Raw genomic sequence first — 9,220 nt, forward strand, 5'->3', positions numbered from 1 at the left:
AGTCCCGTTAATACAGCCGTCTTTCCATAGTTTCTGATTGGTCGGAATTTCGATATTGTTATTTCAGCGAATTTTTTTTTTAAAGTTGCTGGACGCACTGGTGCTATTTTGGAAAGCCTGAGTTACCATGATAATAAAATATAGACTTCTGATTGTTCGAAATTAAGGTGTCCAACAATGGTTTTGCGATAAATTCCACATTGACTCTATGTGATTTTGTGTCCAAAGCTGATTTATCATGGAAAGAGTCATAGGCAGATATATCATACCACAGATATGGTATTGTACAAATCCCACAGGCATATAACCAAAAAGACATTTACAATAATTTAGAATAACTGGGTCTAAAACGCATAATGCAAAATTATAGGCAGATACACGCGGAGGCAAACAAGTATAAAGTATAACGTTAACGTTCTGATTTCAAATGCGTCGTTTTCTGATGGAAATCCTCAGGTGTTACTTGTATATCAGACAATCTTTTTCTAAAGTGATAAAATTGCCAAAAACTAATTTAACAAATGTATTATATCACAGAAATGATGTATATTGATAGTTCTAGTTAAGTGAAATATCTTTATTATTTGATCGGGGCTGTTGTAAAGCCGAAACGTTGTAATATTGGTTATTTATGGGAAACATTAAGAAAGTAAAGAATTGGAGAAAAAAAATTTTAAACATATGGATATGCATTAAACTCCCAACTATTATATTTTCTCGACAAAAAATAGAAATATTTCATAACCTACTTTTCTATTATTCATTAACTCAAAAACCAGTCTATTTAACACAACAAACTCATTTGTCAAACAATAATCATGGATTTTTTTTGTTGATTCTATGTCCTATAGTTGTTTTCTTATGGAATTCGACTGATGAACCTCTAGTGAATTCATTTTTATCCAAAATGACATGTATTGACAGATCATATCATAAAAATGGTACAGTATTATTTCCTCAACTAACACCTATACATTAACAGAGGAAGGTAAACTTTGAAGATGAAACAGAAGATTTTAAACGAGATTTTTTAAAGCAAGTAAGGAATAAATATAATTAAATGATATTCTGTAAAACAACTCACTGCGGAATGGTTAATTTATATGGGACTACATCATGTCTAAGTGGTTTTCTGTACTTTGGACATAGTAAAATTAAAGTTCAGTTGATATTTATATATACACTCCTAATTTGATTGTTGGCTGAATGTCGACATTAACCTTCAGTGATCAATGTAAGTTAATTCTGAGTTTCTTGGTGTTAAAGGGCATATTGCAAAAATATAAAGGCAGACACACGCATGGATAAAATAAGTATAAAGTTGTAATATTGTTATTTTTGGAAAACATTAAGAAAGTAAGAGTTGGAGAAAATCTTTTAATTTGTAAACATATATTTACACTTGCTAGGCTTGTTCACTATACGCAAATACTAGCCGATTTTGTTTACCATAACTGCATGGTAACATGCATTAACAACGAAAGAGATGTAAACTACAGATACAACAATGATATGTATTACCGATGACACTCTAAAGCCACCCAAGGTAAATTAATCAATCCACAATCCGCTTTGAATTTGATAGTAGACCAAGTTTTTTTCAGCAATTTTGAAGAAGTAAAAAGTGTAATTGTTTACAGACACACAAGGGATTACGTGCGACAAATGACAAAAGAAGCACGACGACGGACAAAAAGCAATTAGATTAGATCATTTAAACTTTATCACAACGATAATATTGACAGCTTAGTAAACTTGATTAAGGCATCGTAAGCCACATTTGGTTTTACGTTGCCACGAAGTTGAAGTATTCTCATCCTGCAAATTTATGTTAACATTAGCGAAGTAAAGATTTTATAAATACACTACCTCCAAAACGCTGCAAAGCGATATAACTTACACAAAGTTGATTAACTTAATACGAATCAAATATACATATTTATTCTTAAAATGTCTGTATGAATAACAGGTATACATGCTTCAGATGGCAGATATTTATATTTCCTCGACAAAAATAGAAAACAATTTGATAGCATTCTTTTCCATTATTTCATTAAAACAAACAAGTCTGTTTAAACCACAACAATAAACTCATTTGTCATACAATATTTGTACAAATTTCATCGTTGAGTTTTCATGTTCCGTAAGGTACCTTGTAGTGAACGATTTTTTTTTCTCAAAAGTGGACACACGTTTGGGGACAGGATTATTCATATCACATAAATGGTACAGTACTGATACGTTCAATATAACACATAAAACATTTACACTGTAAGGTAAAATTATGAAGATTGAAAACAGAAATCTTAAAGCAAGTAAGCAATAAATGTAATTAAATATTCCTGAAAAGACAACTCACCATGGGAATGGCCTACGTTTCTATGGGACAATACGTCAAACTCTCAATTTCTAAGGCCCGTTATGCGGACAACACGTATAAGTGCCCACCCCCACACCCCCTCCCCCCCCCCTTGTGCTTCATAGTTAAGGAACTTATATTTATTCGACAAACCATAACGAACAAATCAAAGTGAAAAATTAGAATATTTGATATTGTTTCTCTATTCTTCATCACTTCAAACAGCCTGTTGAAAACAACAAATCAGTTGTTTAAAAATAGTTTTACGATAATTTCCCACGTTCCGTGTCCATAGTTGATTCCACATGTGAAAGACTCGTCAACCCTATGATTTTTAATGGTAAATATCTGCCATATTAAACAGAACACATAGTATGTATCATATTATATATATTGTCTAACAGTTGTATCATATCACAGAAATGGAGTAGTACTAATCCTGCAGTCTTTATAACACTGAACGGAAATGTTAGTCAGGAATATTTAGCTTTAAGATACACGTGAAGATAAATACGTATAAAGTCTAGATGTAATATACTTACGTAGGTTCCTGCCGTATGATTTTCAAATCCATGATGTGTTCTTTTGGCAATCATCATCTAGTGATTGGACCATCAGTAGCATTCTTCTCTAAAGTTAAAATCCCCAGCATCATCAACAAAACACATCTATGATGTTATTGACAAATAAATCATATCACAAAAATGATAATATTTTATAGTTTTTATGTCAAAATAGGTTTTCTTTAAGGGATTAATGTATCGATATTATGTTTCATGGGACCACTTCGCGGTCCATTTCACAAATCGATACCCTACTCAACTTTATCCTTCGATAGAACCACCCAGAAACATACTTTAATCCTTATATTTACAGTTTGAATTATTATTTCCATAGCTCAATATTTACCCAATTTAGTGTTTTATGACATTTATAAAGGTTTAAATTGAATCCATATTGTTTGGCTCAGACGAGCAAATGGAACAGCCACTCGAAGTGGCGTGAATTCCTGCCAATTTATTAATGAACATGCAACTAAAATAAGTTCCGTCTGATGAAGTTTATACATTGTATTTGGAGTTTCCCGATATAAAACTTTAAAATCATTTTATTTATCTGATGTCAAAAACTCCACAGTGCAAATAAATTTATTTCTAGGCGGTTTGCATAGTATGGTTGCACACGTGAACACAAGATATAAAGTGGCATGATATTTAACGAAGTTGTGACGCGGCGTCCGATTCAAACAGCCTGCGTGAGATGTGTGACGACCAGAGTACTTCAACTTTACGATCCGACTTGAGTTCTACATTGATCAATTTTGCGTTTAAAACTACTTGACTACATGGATGTTATAATGGTTCCGTACTGAAACATTATATTATTTTTCTAATTTTAGAGGTTTTCAAATGAAACGGACGTCGATCGGGGACATGTACAAACACAGGTAGGCCTACAGTAGTGACAGTAGTGTACTGTAAACGTTATGTACAGATCAAACACGTTACCGACTCTAAGAATGTTAGCATAAAGTTCCATCGCTGTTTCAATCACTACTGTTGTTTTTTCTGTCATATCTTTTCCATTTACATGCCATGAAAATGTTACAATTACATATTGTAATGAACAACACTAGTACAGCGTTGCTGACACAACATGTAACATTGCGACGTCATCGGTATGTGAACAACTGTTCATTGTACAACATTGTATATTTATCATACGCAACAAAGAGAGACGGTAGTAACATTGACAATGTAACTTTTTCTATATTTGTATGTAAATGTACACGCCTACATGTACATATGTGTTCAAACCTATTTTGGTAGGTCTACGTGATTCTCGACCGTACGATCGGTACTGAAAATACTAACAGTGTCTGATGCGGACCGTCATATATCCATCCGCGTGCCTCCAAATTGTGCGTGACATACTCCATCTATCGCGAAATAAAGTAGAGTAGTCTTTGAGTGAAATCAATGGGGTTTATACCATCAACTCACCACTGACTATATTATTGGATATTGGCTGTTATAAAGCCGATAGTTTTAAAATTGTATATTATGGAAACATTAAGAAAGATAGAGTTTGATGATATCTTTATATCGAACCCAAAATCCAAACACCAAACAAAGAAAGGATTAATTCAAAAATCTCAAAAGAAGTGTGAACATATAAATATGTTTTGACGACGTGAAGGACGCAAACAATATATACAGCAAAGCTATATCTCATGGACGACACCCAAAACAAACCTATGTAAAATTATGTCGACGGACAAAATAGCATTTATATAGATCCCTTGAGACATCATCGCAGGTGACTTAAAAAGGAAATGTTTCTTAAAACAAAGAAAATATTGTCAAGGAAAATTTTTATTAAGGCATTGTAAACCATATTGCTTCTTTAACAAGTTGAACTGGTTTCATCTTATAACTGTATTTCATAATTAGAAAAGAAAATATATGAATAATTCACTTCCAAATCAATGCAAAACTATATAACATACTCAAAGTTATTTAACGATCTAATATGCATATTTATTCTTAAAAGACTCACATGGAGAACAAGTATAAGTGTAGAAAAATACTTCAGATGACAGAGAATGGTATTTTTCTTCGACAAAACACAACGACCACATCCAGGTAAAAATAAAGAACACATATCTTTTTTTTCATTCTTCATCAACTCAAACCCGTCTGTTTAACACAACAAATTCAGTTGATCAACAATAGTTATGCGATGAAGTTCTCGTTGGCATTATGTGATTTCGTGTCCATAAACGTTTTTCTTGACATATGATACGTCTCCTATGAAAAACAGACCATATAAAGTTCACTGATACCACAGTTACACCTAGACATTTACAGGGTACATGTAAGGTTAAGTTTGAGGATGAGACAAACTATTTCAAACGAAATTCTTCAAAGCAGGTAAGCAATAAATATAACTAATTACTGTTCATGTAAAAAAAAAATACATGCGCGCATTATGAAGATTGTCTGCAAAGCTCTGGCAACTATATATACTATAGATGTCATACGAAGACAGTTTAATGCTTTAATATCTATTAACTTCGGTACGTTCTTAATTTTATATGAAATTTGTAAAAAAAAAATCGTTTTAAAATACTGAATTAAGCGATGGTTGAGACCATGCAATATATAATTATTACATTAGTAATTGTGTTAAAATAGACAGTGATTATTTGGATATAATTTTGTTTATAATGTATGCACCAGTGACTTATTATGACCAACACTACGACCTCCTGTGGTGTGCGTTCACACCTGTCTGTAAGCCATCAGTTTGTCGAGCCCAGCGAGTGTTACCAGTGTACCTGTCCCTATGTAGCGCATACACGTATTTAGCTAACTTAGTACTATATAAGTCCTTGCAGAAATGTATAAAGGTGTATTCCTTGGTATAAAAAGCATATTGCAAAACCAAAGTCAGACGCGAAGTTAGATAAATATGCATAAAGTCGAATATAACATACATACCGTAAGTGCGCCGTTTAATTGCGTGTCCAGAGTTGTGTTCTGATGGAAACCCTCATCTAGTGAATGACTTTTTCTTAGCCTTCTCATCTAAAGTGATAAAATCCCCAGTTTAATTCACAGAACATGTCGTGATTAATTGACAATATTGATAGTTTTAAATGAGTAGAAAAGGCTTTATTCGAAAATGACTGTTATGTAAATGAAACTTCGTAATATTGTATTTAATGGAAATAAGAAGTAATAGTTTGAAAAAAATCTATATATCAAACCCAAAAAGATTGACAAAAAAGTGATTATGTTAAGATCAATTGAAATTTCGTCGCATGTAATCTAAAAAGGTAATGCTATTCTCACAGCAAATGAAATATTGACAAGCAAATTTGACAGACATGTACAGAACAATCTGTGAATAAGGCATTGAAAGCTATATTGGTGTTTTTTTTGTTACGAAGTTGAACTTTTGAATAAACCACCTCCAAATAAATGCAAAACACTATAACTTACTCAAAGTTGATTAACGAATTGCCGATCATATATTTATATTCTTTAAGGTCACGTATCAAGAGCAATTATAAGTATGGACAAATTATATTTCTGCGACAAATTGCAAACGACCATAGCCAGGTAAAAAAGAAAATTATTATATTGTTCCATTCTACAACAAACTCAGTTGTCCAACAATAGCTTTCCGATAAATTCACGTTGACTCTATGTAGTGGTCATGGTTGTTTCCTGATGGAAATACCTATCCACCCCTAGTGATTTTAATTTTGTGGGTTTTTTTATGTACACATGTATCCTATATTAAATAGACCATATCTTTTGTGTTTTGACAGATGTATCATATCACATAAACGGTATAGAACTAATCCCAAAGTTAACACAAAGACATTCACAGAGTAAGTAAACTTTGAAGATTTAACAGAATATTTCAAACGAGATTCTTGAAAGCAGGTATGCAATAAACATATTTAGTTTATATTCAGGTTAAAAAATTCAACTCTATAGGACTACGTCACCTCTAGCGGTTTCCGTAGTTTAAACATAGTAATATCAAGTTCAGTTGATAGATATATATACACTCCTAATTTGATTTTTGGCTGAATGTCGCCATTAACCTTCAGTGATCAATGTAAGTTAATTCTGACTTCTTGGTATTAAAAGCATATTGCAAAATTTAAAGCAGACACACGCATGGATAAATAAGTATAAAGTCGAATGGAACGTACTTAACAAAGGTATGTCGTGTGATTTCTTGTCCATAGTTCTCTCAAGTGATTGGCGTCTTATTTTATTTTTTTCCTAAAGTGATAAAATTCCCAGAGAATCAACAGAACACGTTAATTACAGAAATGACTACATGTATATTAAAAGTTATAATTACGTAATATATCTTAATTAGGCATAAAGCTGAAACGTTGGAATACTGCATTTTATGGAAAACTAAGGCAAATCTATTCTTTAATGGTCCGTATGGTAAACACGTATAAGTGTAGATTTTTTTATTGCAAGTAAATATAAATAAAAAAAATATTTTCATCAACTCACACCTGTCTGTTAAACACAAAACACTCAATTGTCAAAAATAGTTATGCAATAAATTTCATGTTGACTCAATGCGATATCGTGTTCATATATGTTTTCTTGATATATTTATATATGTGTGTGTGAGCGTTTGAGGGTGAGGTGTGTGTGTGTGTGTGTTTGCATCAGTTCAAATGATGTGTGATTTTGTTTTTATCTGGTGGTTATGTGCTGTTTTTCGGTAACCTGATGGACAATTGCTTTATCTAATATAAATGTATTCGGAATTGAAACTGCTACCACATGCAGGCACCCAATATTTGTTAATACGAACAATAGCATACCAAAAGTGTGATATACGGAAAAGGGTACGCCGATAATATCAATGTAACACGTATATGATTATTCCCAACCTCCGGTGTATTAAAGCATTAACAGTGTTTAAGCTAGACCAGAAAAACCGTTTATCAACGACGATTTCATCCACAAGATGGAACAGCCATTTTGACGGTGATCAGTTGACATCACCACGTCAACATGATTGACGTCATAATGGTCACGTTTTGGGTGTCAGTTATACCGTCATATACTTCACTTTGTCCTATATAGTTTATATAGTAGAAGTGACAAGTAAATGTAAATATTTAAAAAAAAATAGTTTTGGTTGAATAGTTTATGATGAAATCAACAAAATATCTCATCCATTCAGATGAGAACATTTTCATAATTTTATCTTTGTGGTACAGCATTAACTACCATACGAAATATCTCGATTTGATATTCGCTTGGTATTCGATGTTTGATAAAAAAAAGTCATATTTACCAATATAACAGAGCATGATCTATTGTTGTTTACGTTTTAGATTATCTTAGTTTAATTTTGAACCAATAATGAAGAGACTTGTCGGTATCTCCAAGGATGTAACACCGAATTCAATAACTCTCTTATTTGATCACGAAATTGTACTCACAGCGAGTATCTGAGTGGAGTTGCAATTTTCGTTCTCCCAAAACCTTTCCCGTCTCGTAGGCGTTGATATGTACGAGTATATCTTTAGGAATCTGAAAAATAATATACGAAGTGGATATATGTTTTTATTGGGTTTTTTTTATCTTGTGAAATATGATTTAACAAGCTACAATTACCAAATACCTTATATTGCCGTTTCCATCAAAATAAAATCAGTCATGATGTCATTTCATAACTGTAATTAAAAAGCTCACATTGATTCTTAACTGTTCAACTCCCTTAAAAGAAAACATACTGTGGCTTATCTGACCATTGTATTGTTTTGATTGATTTAACCAATCAACTGCTCAAAATACAAGTAAGCTGTATAATTATGGATAAGATGAAAAATAATTTTACATATCGATGTAAAATGACAATAACTGATAGATCACAGATGATATCAGCTGTGAATTTTGTAATAATGGTGATATGTATGGTTTGAAAATGTAGCCTGTACAATTCCTTTTACAAACCCGGTTTGATTCAATATCGTGAATGACTGCAATAGACCACACTTATATCCTATCTGGGGTCCAACTAATCAGAAATATGTAGAAGATGTATACATAGTAAATTTGAATAAAAATCAAAAAAAGCAAAATGTTTCGAATTTTTTTAGCAAATGTTTCGTATTTTTTTTTAAAGGCTTTCAACGCACGAACCATCATCACACCCACACGCACCCACCAACCCCCCGACATCCCACCCCGATGAAATGCGTTAACCTGGTGAATGATTTCGTTCGGAGCTTGCTCCAGAAGGCACCAGAAGTCGGTTTCGTCGTCTCGTTCGTCTTCGAGCTCATTCGAAGCTTTTCGAGCT

The sequence above is a fragment of the Argopecten irradians genome, chromosome 13 (genome assembly GCF_041381155.1).
Source record: "Argopecten irradians isolate NY chromosome 13, Ai_NY, whole genome shotgun sequence".
Classification (NCBI taxonomy): domain Eukaryota; kingdom Metazoa; phylum Mollusca; class Bivalvia; order Pectinida; family Pectinidae; genus Argopecten; species Argopecten irradians.